This window comes from Colius striatus, chromosome 3 (genome assembly GCF_028858725.1).
Source record: "Colius striatus isolate bColStr4 chromosome 3, bColStr4.1.hap1, whole genome shotgun sequence".
NCBI classification, from domain to species: Eukaryota; Metazoa; Chordata; class Aves; order Coliiformes; family Coliidae; genus Colius; species Colius striatus.
In genome coordinates, this window is record NC_084761.1 from 70,143,841 (window position 1) to 70,167,186 (window position 23,346).

Genomic DNA, 23,346 nt, shown 5'->3' on the forward strand with positions numbered 1-23,346 from the left:
AGATTTTCCCAGGAATCAAAGTGAGACTCAGTAATCTGTAGTTCCCTGGATTGTCCTTTTGACCTTTTTTGAAGATGCCTGTATCATTTGCTCTTTTCCAGTCATTAGAGAGAGACCTCTCCCAGTTCCCACGAATTTTCAAATATGATAGAGAGGGACTTTGCAATGACAACAACCATTTCTCTCAGCACCTTCATGTAAAGCCCATCTTGTCTCTTACTGTGACTATCTTATTCCACAAACATCTAGGTTCTCTGCAGTAACAGTGCTAAATAGGATGATAAAACTGAAAAAACATGCATAAAAGGATTTTCATTGTGACATTAGGTGAATGAAGATAGGTCTCTATCATTAGAGAGTCAAACTAAAGTAAAGGTTAATCTCATTATCTGTTCCTTCAAATTAAGAATTAATCCACTGTCAAGGCTTCACAGTGGTATGAAAATGTAGTGGCTCCCCATTTTAAATAAAACCTTTTTCTCATGTTTTCACCTCATTTAGTGGTAGAAATAAGACTGAAATACTCGTCTCTATTAAACATAGTTGAAGTCATGAAAGTCTCTCTCAATACTTCATAAAATCCATGTTCCTGACGTTGGCTGAGGACATCATCTATGCAGAGTCTTTTCAGATAAGTCATCTACTCTTGACATTCATTTCAATGGGAGGTGGCTACCACTTCTGGAGGGACCAGAATCACTTTAACCCTTTAACTGCAGAAAGCCAAGAAAGTATTTAGAGGGGCTCTTGGGGCTACCACAGGGGTCTAATCTTTTACATTTTCCGTGCAATATGTCTATATAATACTAGATGGGAAAATAAAGGTGGTGATACATAGCTGTCAAACTGCAAGGTTAAAGGATTGAACTATAGATGATGCCTGTCTCTTAAGTTTCTGTTCCTGTCCAGGTGATAAATTAACTTAAAGGAGTCAAAACTTTTTTTTAGAAAGGATTCAATGCTAAAATCTAGACAAGAGATAAAAGAGGAAATATGCCTTGGTCTGCAACAGGGATAACTGGGAGGCAAGTGAGATACCTTAATGAAAGCATATGACTGTTTATTATTCAAGTATAAAATATCGCTAGTTTCTAAATGATTTGGGCAGCAGCTCAGGACAAAACTGTTCTTTCCATCCATAGATGACTGTAACAATTGATTCTGGATTGTTCATTACTCATTTGTACTAACGATGACTCATGCTTGGATTTGCTGCCACAAAAGGTTGGACACTGTACTGCTCTCACCCCATCTCCTGTCAGTTAGTGTAGAAAGCAGCAGCTGGCCAAGTTAGATGCCACCATTGCATCTTTCACATACATTACCACATTACATAGACCCTACTGCCTTTCAGGTACTGGGAAGAGACTGGTTTGTGAAATTTCATATTTAGATCTTTGGAAAGCTCAGAACAACTGTCTGGATCCTCAGAAACACCAAGGCTCTCACATCCAGTGAGATCCATAGAAGAGATGTGTCTAGTTCTGCTTTGGCCTATTTCTGGGAGTCTTTTCCAGTCATGTGAGATATCATTCTGGGAAGGACAGGCAGTCTAGCTGAAACTCCACTGTATGGAGGACACCTTCCTATGCAAGTCCTAGCTTACTTGTAAAAACGACATGGGGTCAAATCTGACCTGTTGGAAGGTGGGCAAGTCTTTCACCCTGGAGAATATTTCTTGGGATTTTTTGCCATTGTAGCTGGACAATTTCATGTGAATAAGTACTCTTGGTTTTGTTGACCAACAGAAATTGTCTGTGTCGACACAGCTATATCAGCTGGTGCCAAGGACTCAGTGACCACATTGTATGTGGAGAGAGGAGGTTGCTTTGACTTGTTTATAGTCTGGTCTCATAGCCAGAATGCCTGTTAGTGGCTTAGACATGTCATTTGTGTTTCTAGAGTTCATCTTTCCATCCAGTGTCATCTGAAGGGACTCTAGTTTGTACATTTGGCAAATGTTCACCCATGGAGAAAGTGGAAGATTTCATTTCATATATCCCTTCAAAAAGGAACAAAAATGTAAATGTCAGCAAAGGCTGAGTTACTCACCATTAATACTGTTCTCAACTGTGGGAGTTTCCATACCACTGTTAGTTCAGGTCCCTCTTCTTACCCAAATCCTTCCTGAGACTTGTTAATATAAGCCTTTAGCTTTTCTCAACAAATTGGTTTGAACTTTCTAACCTCAAAGGTTAAGCCTGCTACTCAGTGAGTATCTTATATTATCTATCTTTATAAACTGGAAGAGAGCCTGTGTCATCACAGCTGCAGATGTTTGCTCCACTCCTGGCAGGATTTTAAAATTGCAGGTTACACCTGTTTATCATCTGGAATGAGAAAAGCAATGTGATTCTCCCTGTAGCAGCACTGTGTTTATCTGAGAGCTCAAGCTCAGGATCGCAAGATCCTCAGGAGACCACGTTTCAACTTGGTATCCTGATTTGTGGCCTCTAATTGTTTGTTTTGAAAACAGAACTGTCACCAGCCTCCCTTGAAAACAGAGCTCTGGGCTTTAACTATGTTGTAGCAGTCACTTGATATTACTGCTAAAATCAGAGTGCATGTGGGTGTTAATTGAGGTCAGCATCAGATGTGTTTTATTGGCTTCTGATTGCTACCATTACAGCTGTTATTACTACTGCTTACCTTTCTATAACCTCCTTGCCCATCCGTTAGGAAGTATGTCAGTTAAGCAGGTTTCTTCCCATCGTAATAAGTGGTGAGAGACAACAAGAAAGTCAGCTTCTCCTCCTTGAGATTAATGGAAGTAGGGTCATTTCAACAGCATAATATCAACCTAATAATGATGAAAGAGATACTCTAGCATTTCCCTCAGGTTTGTTTCATTATTTTTTAAGGAATTAAGAAAAAAAAAGAAGAAAATAAAAAAGATAGGATTATTCACTTAAATCTGTCCTAAAACTTAAAGCCAGAATTTCAAAAAGGAAGAAGGGGAGTGGGAGACACCTGTCAGCACCACCACCTTGAGCAGTCCTGAGTTCTGGTCTAGAGATAGCATTCTTTTCTGCTTTGACTTTGAGCAGACATCCTAGTTTCTTGATGCCTGAAGATAGTCACAGGGCACATACTTTCACAAGTACGTTGAGGTATGGTTGTGTCATTGGTAATTTGATATATAAGTAGTGTGATGCGTTGGACAGAAATGGTAGGCACTGTCATACCATTTTAGGTTATTTCAGGCAAAATCCTGAGATGCTGAAGGAAGGTGCTAGCACGAGGTAACAGGAACCTCAAAGAATTCAACAAAGATCTGCAAAGAATGGAGTTATCCTGTGTCCCGGTGCAGCAAACACACAGCAGCACTGGCTTGGACTGGTTTTATGGAAAAGGGGAACCTGCTGAACACATGCCAGCAGTGACAAGATACTCAGGGAGCTGGTTTTATTTATCCTGTGGAAGCAAAAGCTCAGGGGGACCAAATTGCTGTCTTCAGCTACCTGTTGTGGCATAGAGAGAAATTGGAGCCAAGTTCTTCTTGAAGTGAAAGCACAGTGTGAAAGGACAAGAGGCAATGGTCACAGTTAAGAGCAAGGGAAATTTCAGATGGATATAAAGAAAAGCTCTTCACCATGAGTACTGGACCAGGTTGCCTGGAGAAGCAACCTTGCTTGTTTTACAAACTGAATAGAGACTAGGCTCTGAATAATCTGATCCAACTTTGAGGTTAGTCCTGGTTTGGGCAGAAAGATGAAGTAGATGGCCTACAAAGCTGCTCCAATCCTAAATTATTCTGTGACTCAAAGTGCCAGGTTGTACTGGGAAAATATTTCAATAGGATCATGTGTATTTTGACATGAAACTTCTCAAAAATCTGGAAAACACTTTTGAACAAGTCCAAACTGAAATAGGACATATTATTTCAGTTGTTATATGATTTGTATACATTTTTACAAAGTCATACTACAAATATGTATGCATATTTTCTATTGTAACACTAAACTATTGCGAAAAGGAGTAAATTCTACATTATTAAATGGCTGTGATAAGATCTGACTGATGTTTCCAAATTCACACCATTTGGAACACTTTCTACAAGAATCAACATGCTTATGTTCTTAGAAAAAAAAATCAGACTTACCTGAGAAGGAGCAGGCATATATAAATATAATCTATAAACCACACACTACTCACAGAAGTGATAAAATATATCATATGAAATGCATCCTACTTGTATGTTGCCTCATACAGAAGCCACCCATCGTTTGGCTCCAGAGCGAAAGCCAGCTATGTTATGACCGGATGCTTTCAATTCTGATCTCTGTATCATCTGAGTGATAAAAGGGATGTGCCACCAGACTGAGGCAGGAAGTCTTTTGCTGCTTCATGAGTCAGAAACTACGCCACATCCCCTTTTTGAAGCCTTTGGTGAATTTCTCCAAAGAATTAGGACCATCTCTCACGTCGGCTGTTGAAGTCTCAGGAATCTCTCTTTAAAGGGAATGATGAACTCAGCCCTTTGTAAACAGGGCAGACTCTAGATTATGTGCATGGCCTTGGCACTCTAGCAGTTGAAAGTGATTCCCAACGTTGCATTCTTCATTTGGTAAAACATGTTTTGTTCCCTCTTTCCACCTGCTAGCTTGCTTGTATCTGATTATCTGGTTTTGCTTGCATTTTTTTAAGTGAAGCTCCTGTCGGGTTTTTACTCTTAGTGGTAATTTTTTATTTAGTTTGATATAGTTTTCAAGATTTTATAAAGGACTATAAGAGGATACAAGTTTTGTAATGAACTTATTCACATTTACAGAGACATAGCAGAGTTTAAAATAGTGCTTGAACATTCCCTTCTCAGTCCCTGGTAAGTAAGGCTGAGAAGTCACCAACCTTGGACTCAGGGATGGAGATAACTGGTCTGAGAAAATGATGCCCTTCACCTCCTTGGTGAAGTGAGGACAGGTAAAGATGACCAGGCAGAGTAGTTGGTTCTGCTACCCAGAGTAGCAGAGTGCAGTGAAGGAGTGCAGTGAAGGAGTGCAGTGGAAAGGAGACAAAATAACTGTCACATGAAGGCTGTCTCATTGTGTTGACCAAGCTGAATATTATAGTTAGGGAAATTTCTTCTTAGGAAAAGATTAAAAAAAAGTGTAAGACAGCCATCTCTCTATCTTTCCTCCAGACAGTTTGAATAGTAGGAAATCTCATTTTCTTTTTTCTTTACTGTCTTTTCCCGCACATAATGAATTAACCAAGAAGCATGACTGGGATAGAGCTCACTCCGGCTGATGGAGACAACCAGCAGGGACAAGTCCCAGAGGCTGAGGGATGTGAAATGAAGGACCAAGACATGTCCAAGCACTTCAACGATAAGGGTTCACAGACTTGCACAGGTATAACCTGATTTTCCATCACCATTTGGATGTCATTAGCACTCATCTCATCTGTCCTGGAATTAAGCTGTATGCTTTTAAAGTAAACATTGTGTTTACCTTGCTAATAAAATGACTGGCACTGTCCTAATCTTGAGATGTAATATTTTCACAGAAAAAGAAGTCTGCCTAATAAAAAATTGTGATTAATGGCAAGAAACAAGTGATTAATTCATAGAACAACTGAGCATAACTGAAGAATGACACCTTAAACGTATCTGTTGAAGGACTTTCTAAAGAAGAAAATCATCATTCATCTTTGCATGTCTTTTGATTGAAGTTACTTCAGGGATCAACTTTCAGAAGGAAAACAACCTTAGCATATAAACCACTTTGGCCAATGTTTATCCAGGCAAAGCATGAGGACATAACTTAGGTGTACATAAACACTTAATTTCATGGAGAATTAGTCTGTATTTCAAGGATCAACAGGGCAGCAAGGTACAATGTGCTGCCATTGAAGCTCAGAAATGTCTATGGCAAGAGTTTTAGCAGAATATATATTATTCAGAATATTTATATTTGTAGACAATTTTTTACTGTGATCCAAATTTTCACTTGAAAAGACATTCAGCAACAGCTGAAGTAACAGCAAAGAAAACCCCAAAACCTGAAAGAAGGTGTACTTGTGCAGGCTCCTGTGAAGCGGCTTGCGTGAAGGTTTGAAAACTTCCTCTTCCTCTTTTACAAGTGGGAAATTGAAGTGCAGAGATTAGAAATAATAAGCTGAGTATACAGCTGTTCTGGCAGCTGAGCCCCACACTAGTGTCCGTGCCACTTCTGGAGCTAGATGTGTCTCAGTGACTGAAAAGACTCGCACACATCAAACTTCTCAAGATCTTTAGTGACGTTTACAGTCTTGGGTTTCATAGGCTAGAATATACTAGGAACCACCATTGTCTTCAGCAGTGAAAAAAATCTACACTGCAGAAAAGCCGTATGAGAAATGTCTTCCTGCTTCCTCATAAGTCTTCTACACAGATATCTCTTTGGGAGCAGGACAACCCACAGCTCCCCAGTGGCCAGAGGAAAACTCAGAAAACTCACTTTCCTTGCTTTGAAAAACCTTAGAGAAGGACTTGAGTAGAAATTGAAAGAGGAAAATCATTTAAATAATACTAGAATGACTTTTTAAAATTGAATTTTAAAGAAGCCTTATGCTTAAAGAAAATATATGTCTATTTTAGGGGGAAAAAAAAAAATCTCTCATTTTAATCCTACCCAAGCAGAAAACTTCCTCTCTGTCTTTTACAAGTGGGAAATTGAAGTGCAGAGATTAGAAATAATAAGCTGAGTATACAGAAAACTGTATCAGATTATTAACATTTAAACTATTTTTTTTTGCTTTGCTTTTTTTTTTTAAAAATAATATATTTAACATATAATCAATGGATAGGATTATGTCTGAAGGGACATAAGTATGAAATGTGTATTTTCTATCTCCACCTTTTCAGAGTAATAGAAGAAGTTGATGAGAATTAAAATCAAAAGCCGCCTCCAGGTTTTCCCTCTAGCTACTCATTTTTCACTTGTAAGTTTGAGAACTTGGGAAGGCAAAAATCAGAAGAAATAGTATGCTATGCCATTGGGAGCACGACTTCTCTCTGCCTGGTCTCTGTATTTAGGTGACTGTTACTCACTGGGCATTTACTTGTTAAAGTGTAAGTCCTCATATAACCCCGATTGCCCCATTTTATAACAAGTTGGCACTGTATTCATTTCTTGTGTCTTTGTAATAGCAATGGACTACTAATGGGCTACCAGGACGAAGAAGTAAATTTTCTACTTCAGCTGAGAGACAAGTTTCGCCTTCTCGAATCTGCAAGGGAGCTTCAAAGCTGTGCAGAAAGAGCTGCCTTCCTCATTTTGGAAGGTGGCCTTTTCCTTCAAGAAAACTCTGCCAACATCAAGGGGACTATTCCTTGCATTCGAGCTGCAGAACTGTGCTGTGATACTGCATGTGTAAACCAGGCTTTTACTGGCTGGGAAACCAATGCCAACAGTGGAACATGAGTTTGTTGTGGTCTCAGTAGCTTCTGTTACCTGGGGTGCCATGCTGTAAAATCGTAATGACAAGCGAGGAGGCTGTATGGATTTGGACAAATATCCCTGTTATGTATTTTAAATTGGAGTGTAGCCTGTAGGTATATTTAATGTTGGAGTTTTTTTCCTTTTTTGGAACTCTCTACCATTTCCAGAAATATTCCTTGTGGGAAATTCCCCCTGAAAGGCCTAGCTTTGCACAAGGACACTGATTTTTCTAGATATTAATTACCCAGTTGAATATTTATTTTGTTCCTACTTACTGATGACTTATAAGGCTAAAATACTTCTTGAGAGGCTCTGAAGTCAGTCTTTCCCATCATGGCCTATAGCAGTATGTTTTACATAAAAGTAAATATAAAAGAATCAAAACAAAGTATAAATTTTACCATATACATTTTGTGTTTCAGGCAAATTTCAAATAAAATCAGGAGCTGGCTGGATGTGCTTCAATATGATACAGAATTTAACACAAAAAATAACAAGTCAACAAGACCATCAGGGTTCTTACTTCCAGGAAGCAATCTATTTTTAATATTACAAATGCTTTCCTGTTTTCTTTGCTCCAAGATTTCTCCAGTGCATATAAAATCAAGGGTTTAAACTTTTTTCTTCCCCCCCCCCCCCCCCCTTGTCCACGATATGCAATCAGGGAGAGAGATAAAGATTTGTTATTTATTTTAAGAAAGTCCCTGCACTATATTAACTGAGTGGAATAACATTGATAGGCTTTGTGGTTCACAAATATCACCCTTGTCCTGGGTGAAAAGCTAATGCTACTAGAAAGCTCGTGCACTGTGTCTGCATCTAGTGTACGTGGGATACATGTTCTGAGAGTGGTCAGGATATCTTAAGATCTGTAATTAGATTATCCATGTTATTATTTTTAGTTCTTCTTGAGTTGGAAGTAAAGTGAGCTCAGAAAGAAACCATCAAATGGCTCCAACTGAGATCAGCGATAAACAATTTTGTTGGGTGTTTTTTCACACAGCAAAAAGCAGAGTAAACAGAGCTCAGATTTGCTCTAGTATCAATGCTTGTAATACTGCAAGAACATCCTTTTCCAACTCTTGTCCAGACTGCTGCAAGAGGCAGAGAGGAGGATGTATTTAGAGAGACTTCTCCAGGCTTTATGCAATCTGCACAGCAGCTGCAGCACAGCTGAGGGTGTCAGGGGATCAAAGAGAAGTATGGATATGCACGGCTGCAGGTACAGCAGATATTCTTCTCATATGGACAGCTGGCCAACGTATGGGATCCTGCAGTGATGGAGCTAACTGCCTTTGTTGGACAGTGAATACCTACAAAGAAAAATCACATTCCCTGTTTCAGCTCCACTTCAGCCAGCAAAACCAGCTGAGATGCTGTTGTCAGGATACACCTTGATCATTCCCTGCCTGTGCTTTGCAAGAGACCTTTCTCAGTGAGCAGATGTTATAACAGCTTCTGAAAGCAGGTTGACTGGTTTTGCTGAAAATTGCCCAATCATCTCACACATTACTTATTTTTAAAAGGGTCTTTGTGTTTGCATTTGCCAGTGTATTACACTACTCCTGGCCTTTATTGCAAATTCAGAACCTGTAAGGCTGTCCTAATGGATTTTTGAGTTCACTCTTCACTGCGTAACGAGATGCCTGATTTTCAGCCCCAGTTTGTGTTAGAATCCCTCAGTCTCCAGATTATTTTGTGTATCTTGTCTTATGACTATAGTGTTTGCTATTCTTATACATTGTATACACAGTAGTGAAAAGCCTACAATTATTCTTTACACATCCAGGCTTAACCACAAAGCTGATTTTTATATCCGCAGATGCTTCCCCTTCTGCTCAGTGTTCACTTCAGAGAGTGATCTGTCTTTATAACGTTTCATCCTCTTCTGCCTTGTGGTCATTTCTTTATTTTTTAAACTGAATGATGACCCATTAAAATCTGAATTTAACTGTTTTTTAGTTCTTCAGGCTTTGTCATGAGTCATACCAGAACTGCTGATTCTCAGAAAGACTCAGAGCTGGAGTTACTAGGCTCATGATGATTTGCACCCATCTTCCTTGCTCGCACCTGCTTCCTTTTCTGGTGCACTACTACAACAAAAAAATGTAAGTAATATGGCAAATTCCAGAGCCATTCCAAGTCACCTGGCATCAATCCACTGACCTTGATCCACAAGCTGAAGACCAGCTGAAAGCATGTGAGTTGGTTCATTGCCAGTTTATCCTGGAAATCCTTGGTAGCTTTCCTATCCACTATGTATACGTGACTTTGGTGGTCCTCCAGCAGCTCAGGTAGAATTATCCATTTCCCTCCTAACCCTAAGTCCCCATGCCTTTGTCTACATTCTCAGCTGTTTCCCTGGGTTGTTCATATTGCTGTGTGTCTCCAAGCCACACACTTGGTGATTGAGTCTGTCTTCCAGGCAACTGTTCTGTGACACTGTAAGAGAAGCACTGTTCACACAAGGGCATTGACAGGCACTCATATCTCTGTTAATCTTCCAAGGGATTACAATGAGCAGAGATTGGGAGATTTAACATCTAGGAATGACCTAGATGACGGGATAGAGATCACATTCTGGCAAGTTTGCAGGCAGTGCAAAATTAACGGGGGTGACTGACACATCAGATCGTCATGCTGTCATGCAGAGGGACCTGGACAGGCAAGAGAAATGGGCTGACAGGAAGATCAGGAAGTGCAACAAGGGGAAACGCAGAGTCCTGCACCTGGGTAAAGAATAACCTCAGGCATCAGTACAGGATGAGGACAAAAGGGCTGGAAAGTAGCTCTGCAGAGATGGCCTTGAGTATCCTGGTGGACATCAACTTGAGTATGAGCTATGAATGTGCCCTTGCAGCCAAGAGGTTCAACAGTTTTCTGTACTGCACTGGGAATAGTGTCTCCAGCAGGCTGAAGGGGAGATCTTCCCTCTCTACACGTCACTGATGAGACAAAGCTGAAGTGCTAGGTCCAGTTCTGGGCTGCTGGGTACAAGAAAGACAGGAACACTCTGGAGTGAGTCTGGCAAAGAGCCATGAAGGTAATTAAGAAAGTGGAGCATCTCTTCTATGAGGAAAGGCTAAGAGAGCTGGAACTCTGTTCAGCCTGGAGAAGTCTCGGGAGTCTTACCTATGTGTAGACATAACTTATGGGAAGGAGTAAAGAAGAGGGAGTCAGGCTTCTCTCAGTGGTGCCCAATGGCAGGACCAGAGGCAGAGGGCATGAACTTGAAACATAGGAGCTTCTCTCTGAACATCAGGAAATATTTTTTTTTACTGTGAGGGTGGCTGAGCACTGGCACAGGGTTCCCAGGGGGTTTGTGGAATCTCCAGCCTTGGAGACATTCAATACTGACTGAGCATGGCTGTGAGCAACCTACCTGAGCTGGGCAATCTCCAGGGATCTGTGTCAATCTCACCTACTTTGTGATTCTGTGATCTTTGCAGTATCTGAAGTGGGATGATTCAGTCTTTCCATTTTCCATGCTTAGAAACAGATTAGGAAATAGTCATAATTATCATAAAACTGATCTGATCCTCTGCTCTTGTAAGTAACTGCTACTGCTACAACAGTCTGTAAAACTTCTATTTCCTTTCAGGAAATATTTATGTTTGTTTCTTAAGTCCTTGTAGGAGTTCATTTCTGCTGGCGAAAGCCAAGTTGGTCAGAGGTTTCTTAGTGCCTTCATATTTCTAGTTTATATCAGGTAGGCTGCTGACCTTGATTTTCCAAACTGGGAGTGTTGCAACTGGGCTTCCCGTTTCTCTAAGACTTTGTTGATTTTATTCATGCTTAAAAAAAAAAACAACAAAAAAAATCCCAGGAAAAAAAAAAAACAAACCCTCTTCTATGCTATTTTTGTGAAGTTTTCAGATTCTGTTTAAATGCTTCCTCTAACCAGATCCTTCTTTAAATTCATATATTGTGGACCAATTTTGAAGGTATGAGAAAAACTCTACTATTTGTTCACTCCTGGTTCCAGAGGACCACAAAGTCTTGTTATCTTTCCACAAGAAACTGGTCACAGTACATGACACTGGCTAATATTAGCTGAAGCTAAGGACTTTCCAAGAAGAAGAAAGCAGAGTATGGAGTCAGGTATCAGATATAATCTTGATTTCTCTCAAGAAACTCATTGCTGCTTTTTCCTGAATTCAAATGGGACTAGATCTTTCATGCAGAAGTCCTTCCTCAAACATAAAACTCCTCCAGTCAGCTTAACTGCTTCTGATGGCAGTGATATGAAACTTCAGTGTGTACTGCTCCTGTATGTGTAATATTAGTGCCTCTTGCCTTTCTGCTGCTTTTCTCCCAATATCATTTCAGTTTCACTTGTGGCTGCTTTGACCTGGCTGCCTGGAAGAATTTGATGGCTTCTTTATGTTTTTCTTCAGTAAAAACAGACAAAACTTAGGGAAGTTGTCTAACATATAATAGAGTATACTTTACTATCGTGGGCCAGAGTTTGACTGACACAGATGTCACAAGCAATGCTCTCTTCCCCAGACCTCACCTACTTGTCTAGCATCTGACAATCTCCAGAGAGAATGAACTTTCAAACAAGAAATTGGTAACAACTAGATGTACAAAGCATTAGTAATTAGCACAGATCGACATCAAACCAAAATACGCTGAAATATCAATTATTAAGCAATAATATGGACTTTTTTCACTGCTCAGGAACTTACACTGTATAAGTAATTCATGACTCTAGCTGATTATAAGTCACTGACCCCTAACTGCAAAGATGTAGACACTGACCACAGCTATTTAATGCAAAACTACTAGTCTATTCTGACATTTGCAAGCAAGTTTCTGTGACTGACTGTTGTATGCATTAATTTTTAATTCCTTCACTTTCATTATCTGCAAATAATGATTTCTCCATTATATTTGTAAAGGTGCAGCCAAAAAATAAAAAGCCATCCAACTATGAAACAACAAATGGCCATTGGGCAGGAAATGAATCACTCTGATTTTGAGCGTGCTAACTACAGATACTGCAAATATACAGAAACACTTTGAAAACTTTCCAAGGACAATGCTCTGTTAAAACTATAACAGGTATTCTGGGGACCTGGATGTATTATTACACAACTCTCTGAAAACAAAAAACAAAAGGAGCATGCAGTGAAAAAAAAAAAAAGAGGTATTTGGATGGCAAAATTTGTTTCAAATGGATTATCTACTTCTCTCAAACAGCATTTTATGGCCAAATCTCATTTTCCCTTCTAGGAAGGACTCAGCAGACTACTGAATGAGAGTCAAGTTGGCTCTTGCCAGAGAATTCTTTTTTCTGCATGTTAGTATCATCCCCAAAGGATGCTAAACTAGCATGTTGACATATTTTGTCAGAGAATATGTGACTAGTTTTTTTTTGTTTTTTCCAAAAGGGAAAGCAAGGGCTTTTTCCATTCCTTGCTGTGACACTTGGCATTTTTCAGTGTATGTCTCTGGTCATTTGCCATCACATTGACAGTTTACGTAACATTTCCAGTTTGATTTGCCTGATGGGATCCCACTTGCTCGAGAAGGCTGAAGATACATAGTTAAGATCAAATGTTGTCTCAGAAACTTTACAGTCTCCTCTACTCCTACATTTTAAGCAGAGCAGGACATTTAAAGAGAAGCTGTAAGCTATGGGCAAAATTCAATCCTAAGTCATCAATTAAATGATGAGAAACACAAGCAGTTTGGTAAGATCTATTACTTCCAAACATTTTACACCATGTCATCAGCAGAGATTATGTATATTTTATTATCTTTTTACATATATACAGAGGATAACCTAAAAATCAAATTATTGCCCTTCTTTTGGAGACTTCTTCATTGTGACTCCTTCTTAGCTGCCCAGATTTGATCTGGATAATAGATGACTCAGCCAGGGGATAAATAAATCCAACAAAGTAAAACATCTGTGGTTCATTTTGAAAACATCATAACAAACAAAATAAAGTGCGAAAGTTCACACAGCTTTATTTGAACAGCCTAACTCAGACCAAGCTTGCTGTGTTTCCTTTCTCTCAGGTCTCAGCACAGAATGAGGTTTGTCATAGCTGTTTGGCCTTCGGTTGGGGCTGCAGCTGGATCAGCTCTCAAATGCAGAGTTGCTGGAGAGTTTGTTATTCGAAAAAAGGCCAAGGGGGAGTAAAACTGATAAGTAATAGCTGTTACTTACTCCTAAGAAAAACTTAAACTAAGATACTTTGTCCATGTTTCAGACACGAGCATGGCAGCAAGAATAAGGAGTATGCAAGTTTGGTTGCTGGTCCAGGATAAGGGACAATGTCCCTTCCCCACTTAACTGCATGCTCGTCCATCTCAGAGAGTGAGGAGAGCTGTGTGCTACGTAACCTAGGTGGAGATGGCCAACCAGTTGTTACACAAACCAGCTCAGGATCTTGGACAGATATATCAGTATGACTGTAACCTCTGTCTAGCTAGCCCTCCTGGCTACTCTGCAGGAGGCAACAGCTGTGATGTCACAAGGACTTTGATAACTCCTTTGTACCCAGTCTGGCTCTACTAGTGAGTTAGAGAGGATCGTTACTTCATTATAATGTTTTGAAATGCTTAGGAACCTCATTTTTCACTGAATGATTTGCATGGAGTCTGACACTCAGTGTATGGCCCACACAAGGACTGATACACATCCATGCAGGTGGGATGTGGCATGCCATCTGCCTTTGGGCACTGCTGGGGCCCAGAGGATGTATACTCAAATATACATACTTATATAAAAGAAGGAACCTCCAGAGAAGTTGCAACAGTCTTGTACCATTGCAAGCAATGGTCTCTGGCCTAGCTTTTTGCACCTTCTGGTGCCCTTTGCCCTCCCAGAAAACACTTCTTCACTCAGATTGCACCCAGCTTTTTAGCATACATTGCTTCACTCTGATACATAGCATCAAAACTCTTTGTAATTAAGAGATCATGAACAGATTACTGCAGAATGCAACAGGTAATAGGCACACAATTCAGATAAACTCTACCTGGATATGGTAAAATCATAGAGATTTTAAACTTCAGAATCTGAAGAAATATTTCTCTCTCAACCAGATGTCTAAGGAGTACAATGAGAAAGCTTTGATCTGTAAATCACAATGTAAGTAACAAATTCAGATACCATGCAAGCATAACACTTGTGTTATTGGCAAATATTTGTGTTAGGAGCTTTAATGAGCTTCTAAAGATTAAGCCATTTATACAAGCCTGTGTAGTTCCTCTTCATAAAACACTGAACCTGGGATTGTAGTAGATAAGCCCCTGAAAATGAGAAAATAGATTTGATATGATGCACAAAGAGACAGGGAGACAGTGACATCTTTCCAAATGAGGTGAGAAAGGAAGAACAACAGAAAAGAAAGGTGACCTCCTCTAGCAGCAGTGGTTTGGTTAATTTGGTTAATTGATAAAAGTGTAGTTTTCTACTAGGAGAGCAATAAAAATACAGAAAAATAACTAGAAAGTAATAAAAATCTGACAAATTTTTTGGTGGCTTCATATAGCATAATATGATAAGAAGGGCAATCTCTGTGCTAAGTGGAAGCAAATTCTTCCAAAACCAAATTATCTTCATACTAACACTTTTTTCTGAGCACTGATGCTTTACAACATAAATTAGACAGCTCTGACCTCAGTGGGATCTTCTTCTGTCTCTCAGATACAAGTAAAGAACTTAGGAAAAAAAGCAGCATATTCATTTTTTGCAATGAACAAAGTTCATAGCATCACTCATTTAAAAATTTTGTGTCAAAACCAAGTCATTAAAGTATCCCAAACCTAAACCGTATTTGGTTCTCCTGATGTTCTTGTACCACATCAGCTCACTGCTTGCTCACTGTCCTTCTATAAAATCATTCATACTTGACATTACACTAACGATTCTTACTAAAATGCTGCAGTCTGTCAGTACTTTGTCTGTGCTGTAAGATCCAACACATTAGTGCACCTCAACTCTGTCAAAACTAAGCAGAAGCAGACCATATGTGAGGAAAAAAAAATACAAGAATTAATGTTCAGATTATCTATGGTACCTTAAGTCAGTCGTTAAAACTTATTTTCTCATGTATTTAACTAGTCTAAGTTCATATTGCATATATAGCAATGTGACATATGCTTTTATGCACTGCATCCAATAACCTTCAATAAAAGATTTTAAAGGCTCCTATGAAGTGTGAAGTATATGCAATCAAAATGCATTAGCATAATTAAACTCCTTAATCTAGAAGAGAAGATTTACAGTTGCAGTGTTGCTTCTTTTCATTAAAGCCAGACTGGAAGCATTCTCATCACCACTGTATTCCTTTGCTACTTCTATTTTGCCCTGAGCAAGGCCGGCTGTCCCCAAGCCAAGCTTTCCTCGGGACTGCAGAGCCATCTAGTGTCAGAAGGGCAGGATTCTCGCACACATCATTTCTTTCCACTTTTATTTCCCCAAACGTTTCCTCATTCCATACTTTGAAGACTTTATCACTGTTTCTCAGGCCCTTCTTTGTTCTCTGCACTGCCTTCTTTTCTCTTCCTTTTCAGTCTTTAGAAATTTTCAGTCATGAAAGGACCACCTGACCATACTGACTGCCCCATACCTAATGATGCCTAAATGATGCTAGGTCTGACCTTCCATCTTTGTTTCTCCCTCGGGATAGAAAATACAGGATGGAGGCGAGTAAAGATCTTTTTATTTATCCAACAATCTGCAGTACCTATGAGGTCAATTATACCTATGCTAGGTCTAGTAGATGTTGGTCTATCCTGTCCCTAAAAACATCCAGAACATCATTCCAAAAGTAGGAGCTTCATGTTCTCTCCCCTGTGATTACTTGTCTCCACTTGGGCAGTTTGCTCCCAAGTCTAGCTCCAGTCTATTGCTTCCAAATTTAGGTGGCTTGTTTTTGTTCTACCTTGATAAAAACAGAGATAATTGGCCAATGCTGTACCTGTGCCTTCTCTACTGCTTTTTCTCTGTACAAAGCAAGTGTAAATCTTACATTCCTTCCTGCTAGGTGTGGTTTGCAGGGCCTCTTTGTCATCCTTTCTGCTCTCCCCTGAGCTGTCTCCTTGTGTATCCCTTAATCCAAGAGACATGGCAGAGCTGGATGCTGCTTCAGCCAAGGCTTTGCTGGTGCAGCATCAGGGCAGCCTGAGGGCTGTCCATGACTTATAAATGACATGGCTGATGCTGAGCTTGGGTGTCTGCTCCAGGTGGGTTAGAAGCAGTCTGAAGGGTTGCAAGAAAACACAAGATAAATTAAAGAAAGATAGCTCAGAGTGTTCAGAAAAACAGAACTACAGGGTCAAAAGGGAAATATTGTGAGTGATTTCAGGTAGCTCATGAACACTGGTAGCCACCTGGGTGGAGTGATACATGTGAGGTGTATATGCATGTGCACATTTTCTCACTCTATACCAGACAATGCTTAATTGTTATAGAGATGGAATACAACTGTGTTATTTGACAGACTATCTGGAGAATGGGTTATAGCTAAATGTAGGTACAGTTTTATTTTGTGACCAAAGCACTTGTTTCAGGCAACAGAAATTGTTTACAGAGATGACTGTTCTGGGTCTGTTAATCGACAATTAGAAAAAAACCCCCAAAACTAGGAAGTTTGGAGCTAGAAAGCTTCCCTATTTCAAAACTAGGTTTGTTTGCATAACATTTGGCTACTGGCAGCTTATTTCATTTGTACACATGGTGGCATATGTTATCCAATATGATCTGAAAAAGATAAGCAGCTAACAAGACAGGACCTCAAAGGGGTGCCTTTTAGACTTGACTCCAGCTAGAATAGATTTCAATGATTTACTTTGCAAGTGATGAAGAAATAAATGATGTACACAAGCTACTATCCAATAATAGGTAAAAACATAAATAGAGAGTGGAGATGGTCCGATAGTAGGAGAGATGTATTTACCTAAATACATGAATAACCATGTTAGTTAGAGAGGCATTTATCACCTGTCTCTGTTCAGACATCTGGAAATGACAAGTCCAATAGGATCTTGAAAGCAATCTGGCAGAAGGTGAATAACCTCAGATTTCCACTGAGTTAGTTTATTTTTAGGCTGGTTTCCTAAGAAACAAAGTGTGTGTGATCACACTGTGTCCCACTAATAACTTCTGAACCTGCTAGCCAGGTTTGACGGAAAGCTAGCAATCTCAAGGATATGAAATTTCTGTATGTGGTGGTGTTTTGGGCATCTGTCCACTGGAGGCCACCCTCACTCCCTCATCATGCTGAGGGGTCAGGCTCCCCACTGCCCAAGTACCACAGAGGTGTCAGGGACCGTGACAATATAATGCTGTGACAGAAATTGCCTGACAGCATCCACCAGTACATGACAGAATCCATTTATTCCAGGTTTTTCTTTAGAAACTGCAGTTTCTCTTGGGAGATAAGAAGTCTCTGCCTTACAACCTTTTTTTCTTTTTTGTGGATTCTCATTGTTTCTGGCTAGAGTAAGGTAGAAAAGATACTGATATATCCTCCCATGCTTTTGCCTTCATCTAAGCTTAGCCTGTTGCTGAGAAAAGATCAGAAAGCAAAGTTTAAAACCAGAAAACAAGGCTAAACCACAGACTATTTTTGTAAAACACAGAATCCCAGAATCTTAAGGGTTGGAAGGGACCTTGAAAGATCATCTAGGACAAACTCCCTGTGCCAGAGCAGGACCACCTAAAGTAGGTCACACAGGAGCTCATCCAGGTGGGTCTTGAATGTCTTCAGAGAAGGAGACTCCACAACCCATCCGGGCAGCTCACTCCAGTGCTCCATCACCCTCACAAAGACTAAGTTTTTCATTATGTGTCTTTGGAATTTCTTATGTTCTAGGTTTTACCCATAGCCCCTTGTCCTATCATTGGAAATGGTAATGAAAAGCTGCTTGCAATTCCTGGACAATGAGGATATGGTTTATTGCAAGAATATAAGCAAACCAAGGCATTTTCCTCCATATACTTTCCTATCCTTGCTGCTGTGACATATCTGTGGATCATGTAATTTATCAAAGTAAAGTCTACATTTCTGCACATTGTATATAGCACACACACATGGAAACCACTAGGACTTTCTTCAGGAGCAAGATCTCTGCATTTATAATGTGACTGTGATGTGTCACAGATGTGTCACCTGAGCTCTTCCAAACTTTAAAAAGGATGACAGCAGGTCACGATCCATCTTCCTAGACATTCAACAGCATCATCTGTTCTTGACTTGTTCTTATATCACTGGTATTCCCCCATGCTGATGAAGCTGGAAACTCTTGTGGTATTCAAAGTGGAAGAGGTATTTGGATCAGCATGTAAAATATTTGCAGTGGTCTGACAATGTGGGTTATGTTCACTGTACGTTCTGTACAGCATAGGTGGTGCAGGAACCTGTGGCACAATAGGCACTTTATTGGGCCTGTTGATGGCCAATCCCAAATCCCTCGCTAACTCCCATTTTGCCAAAGCTCAGTTCTGAGCTCTGAGTGGCACTGGCCTTTCCACACTGCTGGAATGTGCAGCTGCTAATTAAAGACCAATACTTGATGAACCTTTCTAGTGACTGCCTTGTGGTCCTGTGTTGCCCTCCCTCTCAACAGCCTCTGTTTCATCTCCCCTTTAGCAAGCTTCGAAGGCAGACCACAGTTCTGATGATAGCTCCTCTCTTAACTGATATTTCTTGTGTGGCACCATGTCAGACGCTTCAATGAAATTGAAACAGTGAAAATCTGCTGCAAAAATTAGCTGTCTTCAAAGGAAGGTTCTGAGTTAATGTGCCACTACCTGCCTTTCAATGAACCCACACTGCTTTTTTCCCCCGTTTGTAGCTTACCTTCATGTCTTTAATTACAGTTTACTCACTACCTGATGACAGCTCTTTGGAAGGAAGGGCCCTATACTCAGATCAGGCTAGCATCAGTCATCATCCCTTTTGTAAAGAGTAGGGTCCTTGAGCTAGAAAAATTTATGGATGTTCCTCAGTAATTACTAGCACCTTTGATCATAAACAGGAATTAATTCATCATGAACAATCTACACCAGTATCATATCCTGACATAATGGTATTATTTTTCTATAAAATAGAGGCAGGTAGCACTAAGGAATCTTAGTGCTACTGTTGGCTGGACTAAACCATCAATTTATATGCTGGAAAGAAGTGTGCATAAACATTCTTCTTTCCAGTAGCAGTGGTTAGGTGAAGAGAGGAATAAAATTTCTGTTGTCCAGAAATGATTAGCAAAGATATCAGTTAAAACATGAGCAATATCTGGAGCAAGCCATTGAGATGACGCTGGTAATATAACCACTGTTCACACTATTCAGTATCAAATCTGTGTTTGGCTTGTCTGCTGTTACTGTTAGGCACGAAGAGCCTGTTCTCTCCATGGGGGATGACAGAGTTTCTCAGGAATCATGTTCAGTTTGCAAGCAAAATCTATTTGGTCCATTTGAGATCCTTAGAGACTCACCAGCTGTAGTGAGTCAGCTCTCTTCCCCTTTTCTCACTGAGGTACAATTTTCATTCCCCGTATCACACATCTTGGTGCAGAGACATGAGCCAGGATGATAATTTACTCCTCTGGATGTGTCCCCGAAGTGGGAGTTTGTTCTCTTGTTTCTGCACCTGAAGGTTTGGTCATGGCCACATGATGCAAGGAAGTCTGGTTAGGTCATGTGAGATATTCAAATGCTGTTTGGCTGATAGACAAGTCTTGTTTCCCATGAAAAGGAAACAATGGCTGAACTATGCAGGCTATAGTCTTGTGCCTCTGTTTTCCGTGGGTTACAGGATAGATTGAGAGAGGATATGGTAGCAGATGACTACTAATTTTTAGTAATAAGACCAGCCCATTGAAAATTACGTCTTTTGTCTCCCAAACTATGTCAACAGCTAATACAGGAGAACAGCTGCAATATTGCCGCCCCATGCAGCGAGGGCTCCCTTCTCCCAATACGTGGGGTGAAATGATTGTTTCTGAATAAGCATATGTAACAAGAGCCCTGAGTTTCTCTGAATTAATAAAGAATTACTGGCAGCAATTTTTACTGCTGTTCTTCTGGAGTGTTTCAGCTGCCACTCTGCAGCAAAGAGATAAATACAAGTCCTAGGAGTCTCTCACAACTTTCCCACATACTGTAACATATTTTGGAGATCTAGAATAACACACTAGAGTCCAGTGGAGTCAAACAGCCCTGCAAAACTGTTGAAACTGGGTAACTGATGTGAGGGACTGCCACTGCTTTTCCTACATTGCAAGTTTAAGTTGCTTAGCAAGTTTTACACTGGCCTACATCATTTTCTAGCAAACAATTCTCAAGTATTTAAACAAACTTCACTAAATACAGCAGACTAGGAGTTCTGATTTTAAAATATTGAGTTCAGCAATCAGGCAATTTTTGTATACAGCAGAGTAATAAGAGGTGATTCTTACCCAACTTTAGGTGCCTCTTAGGCATTCCTACATTCTGGCTTGGCAACTAAGCACCTTTTAGAGTCAGAAGAGTTAAAGAAGTACAAAGTATAATTAGCCTTGCCTAAAATAGTTGACTAGATTTGGCTAGATATATTATGAGATCTGAGCTAACAAAAATCTCGTCTGACAGGATGGGCATCTAGGTATCGAGTTCAGATGCAGGCAAGTACCATTGTGGTCAAAGTAAAGATGAACATGGTTCCGAGATCTAGTCCCTCCTCGAGGTAACCAGGTACAACTCTTACAAGAACAATGAATAAAATGCTATTAGCAATAGCTAATACAGTGCCAAAACAAAAGCTTTGCAGGAAGAGATGATTTCTTCACTGTTTACTGACAGGAGTAGGAACCAGAGAGCCTAAGAACAACAACAAAACTCCTAGAGGGCTTAAACAGAGAAAACTGAAGGACTTGCTTGAACATCGGAATGCAATTATTTATAACCCACTGAGAAAACTTGTCTCTTCAGCAGCACTCATGGCATGCCTCCATTTCAGAGCGAGCACAGAGTGATTGACAGTTGATCAGTATCTGCCCAAAGCAAAACCCACCCTGAATTGCAAGGCCCTCTGGTGAGGTCTATGTTGGGCTGCAGCCATAATCCCACTTCTCTGGGCTTCTCCTGGTCAGTCGCTGTGGGAGGAGATGAGCTGGAGAAGAGGAAGGAAGGGGAAGGCAGATGTACTTGGACAGCAGCATCTGCAGCCTCAATGCAGTGTTGTGGGTCTGGGAGTGGGACGAATAAGCAGCTGGTCCCTGGCCACACACAGTCCCAGGGAGGTTGCCCAGCATTTGATGCGTCCCAAAACATGTCTGTGCTTCCCAGGATCAGCTGTCCTCATGTGCAGAATCCTCATTAACAGTAAAGAGCAATCAGGTTTTTCTCTTCATAGGGCTGTGCTTTTCTTGGTTGCTTACTAAATGAAGCTTACCTTTCTTTTGCTTGCACTGCTTGCATCTTCCTCTCACAAGGCTTTCAGACATAAACAAGAATCCTTGCTGCCTTTTCCTAAGAATCCTCTTCTTTTTCTTTCTGTCTCTGTTGATGATGGAATATGCACAAGACCTGAAGCAGAGATGCTCTGTGATTGCAGGCTGACAACAAAGCTTCCTCTTTGTAAAAGAACTGCACTTTTTTTCTTAGATATTTGTTATTTATGCATTGCTTTAAAGAAAGAAAACAAAAAAAACCCACTTATTGGTGAAGTAAATTAATCAATGACCACAAGTTACATATATATGTGTGTTCTGAATCCAGAAACATTCTTCCTCCATTTCCTCTTCTGATTTTTTTACATCCTAGCAGTGAATATTTTAAGCATTATTGAACTATTAATGATCACAGCATTACAATATAATCAGTACTGATCTGCACAGTGTGCAGATATTTACATATATTACTTCTTTTTATATATGACATACATTAAGAACTATACATAAAGTAACATTCAGTTCTGCCTGAATTTTATTTTAAGAAACAAGTGGAATCAGGCTGACAGAATGAACATATTTAGGCTGTTCTTTTAAAAAGATTTAATTAAGGAAAATTACTCCACATTGTGAGTAACACTAAGTGGCTGTAGCATGGACAAACCCAAGCAATGCTTTGATGAACTCTGCCTTAAAGGTTACTAATGTGAGATGAATAACGCTCTCTCACACTCTTGAGGCCTCATTTCTCAATGAGAAGTGAAAAGCTAAAGGGACTAGTTCAAAGATTTACATAGGTCAGGATGTAAATCTCAGGGGAAATAACAGATTCTCCGAGCAAAGAAACAGGAAAAGGAAAAACAGCAGCTTTCCTTCTTCCGAGAGGGGAAAACAGATAAAGGGTCCTAGCGGCTCTTGCCAAGTCATCGCGCCTGCTGTGCTGCAGACAGTCCTGCCTTTCATAGGCTGTGGAGCAGCAGACGTTCATTATTAGCAAAGACCTTTCCCCATTTATTTTTTCCTTTTGAAATTATAAAAACTGTCTCATGGGAGAAGCTAACACCTCGGTTTGCTGTGTCCTGCCAATAGTGATCAACCGAGAGCCTGTGAAAGCGGAAGCCACAATACATTTTGTTTCACTGGGCCTTCTCTTCCACCCTCCTGATAATTTTCAGTTTGATAATTTGAGTTAGCGTCCTAGAGACAGGGAGCATCACCTGCCTGTGAGCTGTGGTCATGGCAGCCTGATGTCCCCAGGAGCCTCCAAGGCCAGCGGGCAAGTAGTGGTGTGGCACTGACAAAGTGAGATGTCAGAACGGATGCGTTTCCTGAGAAGCCCTTCCATCTTGATGTCTGGGCGCTTTCCCACACAAGACGCCTCAGTGGAAAGTTGATTCATATTTGTTTACAGACAAACTCATCCCTGTAAGGCAGATGTACGTTAAAAGCCAAAAACGGTTTGGTTGGCTGTCACGGTTTCTACTGCAATAACAACATGTTGACCCTTTGCTTGTCTAATTGCTCTGAA